The following is a 9,206-nucleotide window of genomic DNA, read 5'->3' as shown; positions in this document are numbered from 1 at the left end:
AGGTAGATCTTGATGGAAGGTATATACCATGCTAAGGAGTTTGGAGAGTCATTGAAGGATGAATTTTAGGGCCAATATGGTTAATTTGTCTTGTAAACATTTCCTTGGGCAACAATGAGAGGTTAAGCTTCAGGTCCTAGGTCCTGAGATTTATGAAAGTGAGTTAAAAATTATCTGTGCTCTGGCCGTAGAACTTATAGAAATTTTAATATAACTGGAGTGTGGATAACTTTTGACTCACCCTCGTAAATATAAAGATGGGGAGAAAAGGATTAGGAAAGTCCTGGAGAAATCACAGATCAAAGCAAGCACAATATTATTGACTATGTTTTGTTATTCTATACAACACAGTGTTTTCCTCCAAATAATAAATAATTATAACGACAAAGATAGAATTAAAAGGCATCATTCATTAAGTACTAACTATACACCACATACGTACTTTATACTCACAATCTCAATCTCTACAATATTACTTTTGAGGTAAGAATTTTATTATTCACCCCCATTTCATAAATGATGACAACTGAGGTTCAAAAAAGTTAGGACAACTAAATCCTGGGGTTAGAACCTAGATTTGTCTGATTCTGTCCTTAGCTCCTTCACTATCTCATCTGTCCATTCATAAGCAGGCTTTCACCTGGGCACTCCCCAAACATATACATGATAAAGATTTTACCCTCTGTCTCCTGTGAAAAAAATTTTTGAAAATAAATTCAAAATTCACTTGCCTGAAGGAAGAGGTACACTTAAAGTTTTTATGTTAGGCTCATTCTGAAGACTCTAGCACACTTGAGAAATTAGAATTTGATATTTCATTGAAAAGTATCTTTCCTATCCTGCCTCCTTTAAGGCTTGCACGTATATGTGGGCTCTTGACTGACTCACTCTTTCTTGATGGAAACTAACTTACTTTCATTATCTTTAGTTAAAGTAAACCAACCAACCTAATTTCTAAGACTACAATAGCTAATTTCCTGAGTTCTGCTAACCTCTCTCCTCCATCCATCCTACTAGCATGGAAATCTACTATTAGGAAAGTATTTGCTATTAGAAACTTAATTTGCAGGGCCTGTTTTCCTCCATGAATCAGAGAAATGCCTGGTAGAAGAGATTAAAATGAGGTTTGCCAATAAATTAAGGGGATCTCAGAGTATTAGCCAAAGTGGAAGGGAATTTTCCAAGACAATTTGTGATTGAGATATAAAGTTAGAGGAGTAAAGCCCAACCCATCCCATATGCTCTCTTCCTGAAGAACCTCTGCACCCCACCCCCCCTCCCGCCCCCAGGGATGGGATCCAGGAGCCAGTTTTGAACCATGTACTCTTGCCCCGTGGCCACATTGAACCAGGGGTGGACACCTGATCTTAAATGGAGCAGTGATGATCAACGGACCAGTGTTATTCTTCCTTCCAGGAACTTGGAACTGGATTTAGAAGTGTGATTTATTTCTTGCTGATCTTTTTTGAAACAAGAATATGCAAATTTGGGAGCTGTGGGGCAGCCGAATTTGGCCATTTGCTCTCTAAGTCAGCCAAAGCTAGTCTGCAAGTAGGGATAAAGTGGACATGTGAAAACAGAGATGAAAGGCCATCTGGCCTCAGAAAGGGTGTGAGGAAGGAAGAGAAGGAGGAAGGTAGGGAATGAGGGCTATGTGGGGAGGATGAGGATGGGAGAGAGAGAGAGGGAGAGGAGGAGGAAGAGAAAGAGGAGAGAAAGACAGAGAGAGAGAGATTGCAGAGTTTCTGACCACTTTCCAGCTGCTGCTTTCAGTCCCTTGTTGGGAGGTTTGGCTGTACTTTGCGGTGTTCAGTTCTCAGCCATGCTCCTGCATTATTTTCATTTCCCTGTTTTGATTTGAGATAACAAAAAGAACCTTGATTAAGACACAGTTGCTCTTTGGCTCATCTCCAATTGTGGAGTAACAGCTAGAAGTCAGTGAGCATGCTGGGGCAACAGTTGGATATACATGGATGGAGGCTACACACAGGAGCTTAACTCTGGAATTGCTGAAGTCAGGGCATGAAAATGCACCTCAACTTTGTAAAAAGAATGTGTTGGCAAGTTTCCTGATCTTCAGAAGAAAGGTGCAGCATCTGTGGATTCATCAGAATTGCAGATAGACGGTTCAGTGGGAGAGAGGAGTTTGGATTGGCATTAGATGCATCCATTTTGGGGGGGCAGGGTTTAATCCAGAAGATCGGCCAAATGGGCAAAGCATGAAGTTCAAGTGGCTCAGTGATCTGGTACCACGATTCAGGAGAAGGATGACTATGAGGGTCTGAGCCAAGGGAGCAGAATGTTCTAACAGGTGGATCTAAAGTGATGCTTAAAAGCCTACACATTCGTTAACAGAAGGGATTCAACCATGATTACTTGAATTATGTTTTCCAGAGGGATGCTTTATGATGTTTCATAGAAAGTGCGTTATGTTGTCCAAAGGGAAGGCTTTCTTTTAGACCAGACCCTAAATGGAAAGTACTTCTTTTTCTTTCTCCAAAAAGAGTCCTATGTGATCCCACCAATGTTCACAGAATACTGTTCATAGTAAAAGAATTCATCTATTAAAGTGATTAAGCTCAGAGATCTTTTATGAAAATTAAATAGAATTAAATAAGAACACATAAATACTCAATAAATTTTGACTACTACTACTATTACTACTACTACTAGTAGTAGTAGTACTATTGCTATTATTGCTAGTACTACTAGTACTACTAGTACTACTAATGTTATTAGTACCCAATGGTACTCGATGCCTATTCTTTCCTTTGTACAGCAAAAAGAAACTCCTGATTTTTTTCTTATCCCTCTTAATCCAGCTTTGCAGTTGACCACACAGAGATGCTGTCTTTTGTTTTTTATTTATTTATTTATTTTTATAAATTTATTTATTTATTTATTGGCTGCATTGGGTCTTCATTGCTGCACACGGGCTTTCTCTAGTTGTGGAGAGCAGGGGCTACCCTTCGTTGTGGTATAAGGGCGTCTCATTGAAGTGGCTTCTCTTGTTGCAGAGCATGGGCTCTAGGTGTGTGGGCTTCAGTAGTTGTGGCACATGGGCTCAATAGCTGTGGCTCATGGGCTCTAGAGCACAGGCTCAATAGTTGTGGTGCAGGGGGTTAGTTGCTCCACGGCATGTGGGATCTTCCTGGAGCAGGGCTTGAACCCATGTCCTCTGCATTTGCAGGTGGATTCTTGACCACTGCGCCACCTAGGAAGTTCCTGTCTTTTGTTTTTTAACCACTGGGAATGATGTCTTTGTGGTGTGACCTGCAAAATGTCCCCTTTTGTGGCGTGCCTCCTGCAGGGGACACCTGGAGAGGACCGCTGCCATAGAATCACAGAATTTAGTTGGAGAGGGTTTTTAGAAATCGGTTCCATCCCAAGAACTAGCATCTCTTCTAAACTTCTTTGACGCATACTCATCTCATTTGCCACTGATCCCTCCCCAGAACAGAGACCTTTCTCCCTCCCAGGGCTGGTCATCTCGGTGTTGGATGGCTTTGATTATTTCCACTGACTTGAAGTACATTTCACTGGGGCTTGAATTTTCAGGCTCTGGAACCACACAGAGTAAATGTAATCTCTTCCTTGCAACAGAAGCCAGTTCACAAATGTTCCATGCGTCTACCTTCTGCAGCTTACCGGCTCTGTTCTTTCAGCTTTTCCACATTTTATATGATTTTTAGACTCTAACATTCTGCTCACTCTTCCCTGGGCTTGCTCCAGTGTAACCAGTGTCTCCTTAAAAAGATATGTCATTTAAAATTGGACAACTACCTCCCGAGCTTCTCAGATAGTACAGAACAAGTGTGATTCTATCACTTCCTTAATCTGGAGCCTGCATTATTTCTATGAATGCAGTCTAAGTTTGAATTAGCTTTTTTTTCTTTCCCTTTGAAGTCATGTTACACGCTGGCTCAAAGAAAACCCTGAAGTACTTTTTACATAAAATATCATTACATTTTTCCTCATTCTTATGCAGAAGATCTTTTGAACCCGTGTTCATTAACCTATTTATTTCTATTGTAAATGGGTTTCTTTGTGTGTCACCCAAGAGTCTATTACAAGTTTTATCAAACAGATCCAATGACTCTCTGTTGCTTATAGGATAATATTATAATGACCTTGAATAATGTAAGCTTTCTCCCATGACCTGAGTTCTGGCATCATGACATAAAGCGCCCCCTCTTCCTACACTTCAGCCATTTCAAATTATAAGCAGGTCACCAAGCATATACTTTGTCACATCTCTGTGTCTTTACATATGCCATTCCTTCTGCTTGGAGTGTCTTTTCTCCCCATGCATGCCTGGTGAACACTGTTGGAGAGAAAAAATTTCCCTTCTTCCCTTCTAGGCTCTTTGGCTGGCCTAATAATCAAACTGAGATAAGACAGATGAACAGGAGAAAAACAAATTTAATTTTGTACATACAGGAGTCCCACAAAGACATGAGAGGCTCCCCAGCGATCAGGTAATTGAGGCTCATATACCATCTTGAGCTAAGGAGAAGGGGATAGGGGTCTGGGGTCTCAAAGGGAAGGAAGACAAAACACAGGAAGGTGAGAAGAGTAGATATTTGGTAAACAAATTTTTGCCAGGCCATGCAGATAAGTCTTTTTGATATAAAACATTACCTTTGATATTAGCTCTCTCCTAGTATAGGCTTTCTATTTAAATTCTTTTAGGCAGTTAAGAGGAAAGTTAAAAAAAAAAATCTCTTCTTGAGTCTGTCAGGCCTTGATTGTCTTCAGCTTGAAATAATCCATGTGTCAAAGTGGCCTGGCCTGAGCTCCATGAGGACCTACTCCTCCTTAAAACCCAGTTCAAGAGACTTCCCTAGTGGCCCAGTGGTTAAGAATCCACCTGCCATCCTGGCTGCCTTTGCGTGAGCAAGATGGCAGCACCCATGCCGCGGGGTTTGTCTTGCTTACCCAGGGCTTTAGGATGGTGGTCTCGGCAGCCAGTCCTGGTGACTCAGTCCACAGCAGTAGTTCCAGTGAGAACTAAAAAAAAGTTTCACACCCCCTACTTATAAACCCAAATACAAATCAGAAAAGGAGTTCATAGAATATGCCCGGAAAGCAGGACGGGTCATTCCTCAAGAACGTTTGGAGCGTCCCATACATCTGGCCTGTACAGCTGGTATCTTTGACGCCTATGTTCCTCCTGAGGGTGATGCCCGAGTGTCATCTCTTTCTAAGGAAGGACTGGCACAGTGAACTGAGCGATTGAAGAAGAATGTGGCATCACAATTGTCAATCCGGAGGATAAGAGACAGTGATCCTAATTTTAAAATAAAGGACTTCCCTGAAAAAGCCCAGATATCTTCATTGAACCTCTCCTGTGTCTAAACAACTCAGACCATGACCGGTTTCATACCTTGGTAACTGAGAACTGTTTTCCGGACATGGTCTGGGACATCAAATATAAGACCGTCTGCTGGAGCTTTGTAGAATCTTTAGAGCCACCCCAGGTGGTGCAGGTTCGCTGTTCAAGTCTGCTGAACCAGGGCAACACGTATGGCCAGGTCACCGTCCACATGCACACCCGGCAGACTCTAGCCATCTATGACCGGTTTGGCCGGTTTATGTATGGACAGGAAGATGTGCCCAGAGATGTCCTGGAGTATGTTGTCTTTGAAAAGCATCTGGTGAATCCCTATGGGAGCTGGAGAATGCATGGCAAGATCATTCCCCCATGGGCACCCCCTAAACAGCCCATCCTTAAGACGGTGATGATCCCTGGCACCCAGTTGAAACCTTGGGAAGAGTATGAAGAGCCACAAGGAGAGGCCCATAAGCCTCAGCTGGTGTGATGGCAAAACTGACTCTCCTGGGGTGAAGCATGGGAGGTGAGGTGGCTGGAAGCTGTGAAGACATCCATCTTCTTCATGCTGTAGAAAGAACTACCTTTATCCTCCCTTGCCCTGCTTGGGTCTTTTTAGCAGTCTCATCCTCAATAACCAGTACTGATGGTTGGGCCTAGTGGGTTGGTCCTGTGCACAGCAATGAACCCACCTCTTTTTTTAATCTTATATCTAGCTTCTAACTTCAGATGAAAAACAGTATGTTTCAGAGAACATCTGATACCAGCTTTTTTTTCCTGAAGCAAGAACTGTCAGGAACATACTGGCAGAACTTTCTTTCTAAATTACAGGTCAGGATCAGAGTTTGAAATAAAACACTATCAAGTAATGGAAAAAAAAAAAAAAGAATCCACCTGCCAACGCAGGGGACATGGGTTTGATCTCTGGTCCAGGAAGATTCCACATGTTGCAGAGCAAATAAGCCCATGTGCCACAACTACTGAGCCTGGGAGTCACAACTACTGAGCCCCTGGGCCACAACTATTGAGCCTGTATGCTGCAATTACTGAGGCCCGCACACCTAGAGCCCGTGCTCTGATACAAGAGAAGCCACTGCAATGAGAAGCCCGTGCACCGCTAGGAAGAGTAGCCCCCACTCACTGCAACTAGAGAAAGCCCACGTGCAGTAACAAAGACCCAATGCAGCCATAAATAAATAAATAAATAAATAAATAAATAAATAAATAAATAAATTTATTAAAAAAAAAAACCAGTTCAAATGTCACCTCCTCCATAAAGCCTTCCATGACTTTACCATCTACTCCTCCCAAGAAAGCATATAGTGTAGTGGCTTTCCCTTTGCCACACACTTAGGATCACAGTCCAATACCTGTGTTGAAGAAAGCTATTATCCTACATTTTCAAATTTCCAGAAATGATCTATTACTATCATTCAAGTGCTTTACTCTGTGCCAGTCAAAGAACTAAGGACTTGACATGCACTACCACTTCTTAATATATCCCTGTAGTGGATACTATTGGTGAGTCAGAGTATTCCTATGTCCACAAGGCTTCTTACTGAAAGCATCTCTGATTCTCTGCTTGAGAGCTTTCTCTGGTCTCAGGAGGATGCTCGGCCAGTATTGCTTAGGGGCAGATTTGAAGTGCCAGAGAACACCCTGGAGTAGCTCTCAATCAATAAAGCACAGCAGTTGGTGGAGATATGTCCAAGCTCCTTGCATCTTGGGTGGGACAACTCTGGTGAATGTTCTGCTCCATCCACCAGAGGTCCCCAGAGGAACTGATCACACCAGTTGCCCACAGGGGTAACCTGCTTACTAATATACCTCCTATTTGCTTCTTCCCATCCCTGTCTCCTTGCCCCACTGCCTTACCAGCGCTTGCTGCTATCGCCTCTCAAATAAACTACTTGCACTCAAATACAACTCTCAGGGTCTACCTTGGAGGAAACCCAAAGTAAAGTGATTCCATTTGGCACATGAGAAAACTGAGGCTCACACAGGTTAAATAACTTCTCAAGTCACCTGTCCAGTGAGTGGCAGAGTCAGAATTAAAGCTCAGCTATGTTCAGAGCCCAATCATTATCTCTTCTGTGACCTGGGAGGAGAAGGCATCTGGCAAAGTTGGATCTCAGAACTCTCTCTGAGGGAAGGCATTCACAGGCTTGCATCCTGACAAGACTAGCCATTTCTGCCTTTATCCACCACTTAAAAAGGAGCCGGTGCACAAGCCTCTGAAGGGCAGTAAAGTGACACTGAATAATTGAATTCTGAACAAGCCAGACTAATGCAAATATCTGACAAATTGATTTAATTGCATTCACATACAATAAAGCTGAGCTCTAAAAGGTCAGCTAGAAAATGGGAAAGGACCCCTGGGAGCTTCCAGGGAGAGGCTGAGTTTAATACACATTCATCACATTTTATCATCTAATTAGTCCGCACAATGCCCAACTGTTAGACGGAGACTAAAAGCAGTGTATTGATTGATTATTTGCTTGGCATCTATCATATCACCTTAAGGCTGTCCCTGATACGGGCGGGCAGAAGTTATTTAGTGGCTCAGCAAAAATGGCTGTGCATTGGGGAAACTGTTTTTCTATAAAGGATTTGAGGCTCCAAAAACATTTTACTCAGGCACTGAGGCTGCCTCAGAGGGTTACTATTCAATACTTTGCTACAAAGGCAGCCACTGGAAACCAGCGTTCTCTTGCATCCACCCTTCTGGAGAATGAATATTTATAAATCGTGTAGTACAGAAAACCCTTTTAGGCTGTGAAATATTTAATTCAAGTAATTAACTAGTATCAGCTTTGCATGGAAATACCTGGGCAGAGGAAATGTTCTGGAGAAGTTAATGGGAAGCCAACTGGACTCTGCAATTTTCATTCCTTTGAAAATGAAAGTAAAGATTTCAATCAGACAATTTGCATGGTGGGTTTGGGCTCAGGTGAAATGTTGGCTCTACTTTGCTTCTTGCAAGGATGCTGATACTTAGACAGATCCAGGACTTGAGATGTGGCATTGTGCCTAAGATGTAGTCAAAGTGATGCTTTTTTAAAAAAATTTGAGTATAGTTGATTTAGAATGTTGTGTTAGTTTTACTGTACAGCAAAGTGAATCAGTTATACACATGCATATATCCACTTTATTTTAGATTCTTTTCCCATATAGGTCATTACAGGGAACTGAGAAGCGTTCCTTGTGCTATACAGTAGGTCGTTATTGGTTGTCTGTTACATCTATAGTAGTGTGTAAATGTCAGTCCCAATGTCCCAATTTATTCCTCCCCAACTTTCCCCCAGTTACCCTGGTAACCATAAGTTTGTTCTCTACATTTGTGACTATGTTTTGTAAATAAGTTCATTTGTACCATAATTTTTAGATTCCACATATAAGTGATATCATATGATATTTCTCTTTCTCTTTATTACTCGGCCATAAAAAGAAAAAGAAAAAAAGAAAGAAAGAAAGAAAGAAAGAAAGAAAGAAAGAAAGAAAGAAAGAAAGAAAGAGAGAAAGAATGCCATTTGCAACAACATGGATGGACCTAGACATTGTCATACTGAGTGAAGTAAAGCGATGCTTTAGTTGTTTTCTTTCTTGTGCCTTTTGGGAAGGCAGTTCATTGTTCTTTCTCTCAGCCTTAGTTACCTCATCAATAAAATTGAGGTAATTCAGTGAGGTGAATTTGAAATAAGATTATGTATGCAAAAACCCCTTTGAGCTAAACTTTGTATAAATGTGAATTACTGTTGCTAGAGGGGTACCCTAAAGCTCTGGTGCTAATGTATTAGTACATAAGAAATTTCTCTTAAACTCTTCCTATATTCTATATTTATCTTTCTGTTTATTATCAAAATTCTTTAATAAT

At 41.6% G+C, this 9,206-nt stretch overlaps 1 pseudogene; it reads left to right on the top strand.

Annotated features, from left to right (window-relative positions):
- The first annotated feature begins 4,883 nt into the window (after window positions 1-4,883).
- LOC130861763 (39S ribosomal protein L45, mitochondrial-like) lies at window positions 4,884-5,857 on the top strand (annotated as a pseudogene).
- The last annotated feature ends 3,349 nt before the right edge of the window (window positions 5,858-9,206 follow it).

The sequence above is a fragment of the Hippopotamus amphibius genome, chromosome 9 (assembly GCF_030028045.1).
Source record: "Hippopotamus amphibius kiboko isolate mHipAmp2 chromosome 9, mHipAmp2.hap2, whole genome shotgun sequence".
Classification (NCBI taxonomy): Eukaryota; Metazoa; Chordata; class Mammalia; order Artiodactyla; family Hippopotamidae; genus Hippopotamus; species Hippopotamus amphibius.
Note: the sequence above shows the minus strand (reverse complement) of the source record. Positions and strands in the feature narration are given on the sequence as shown.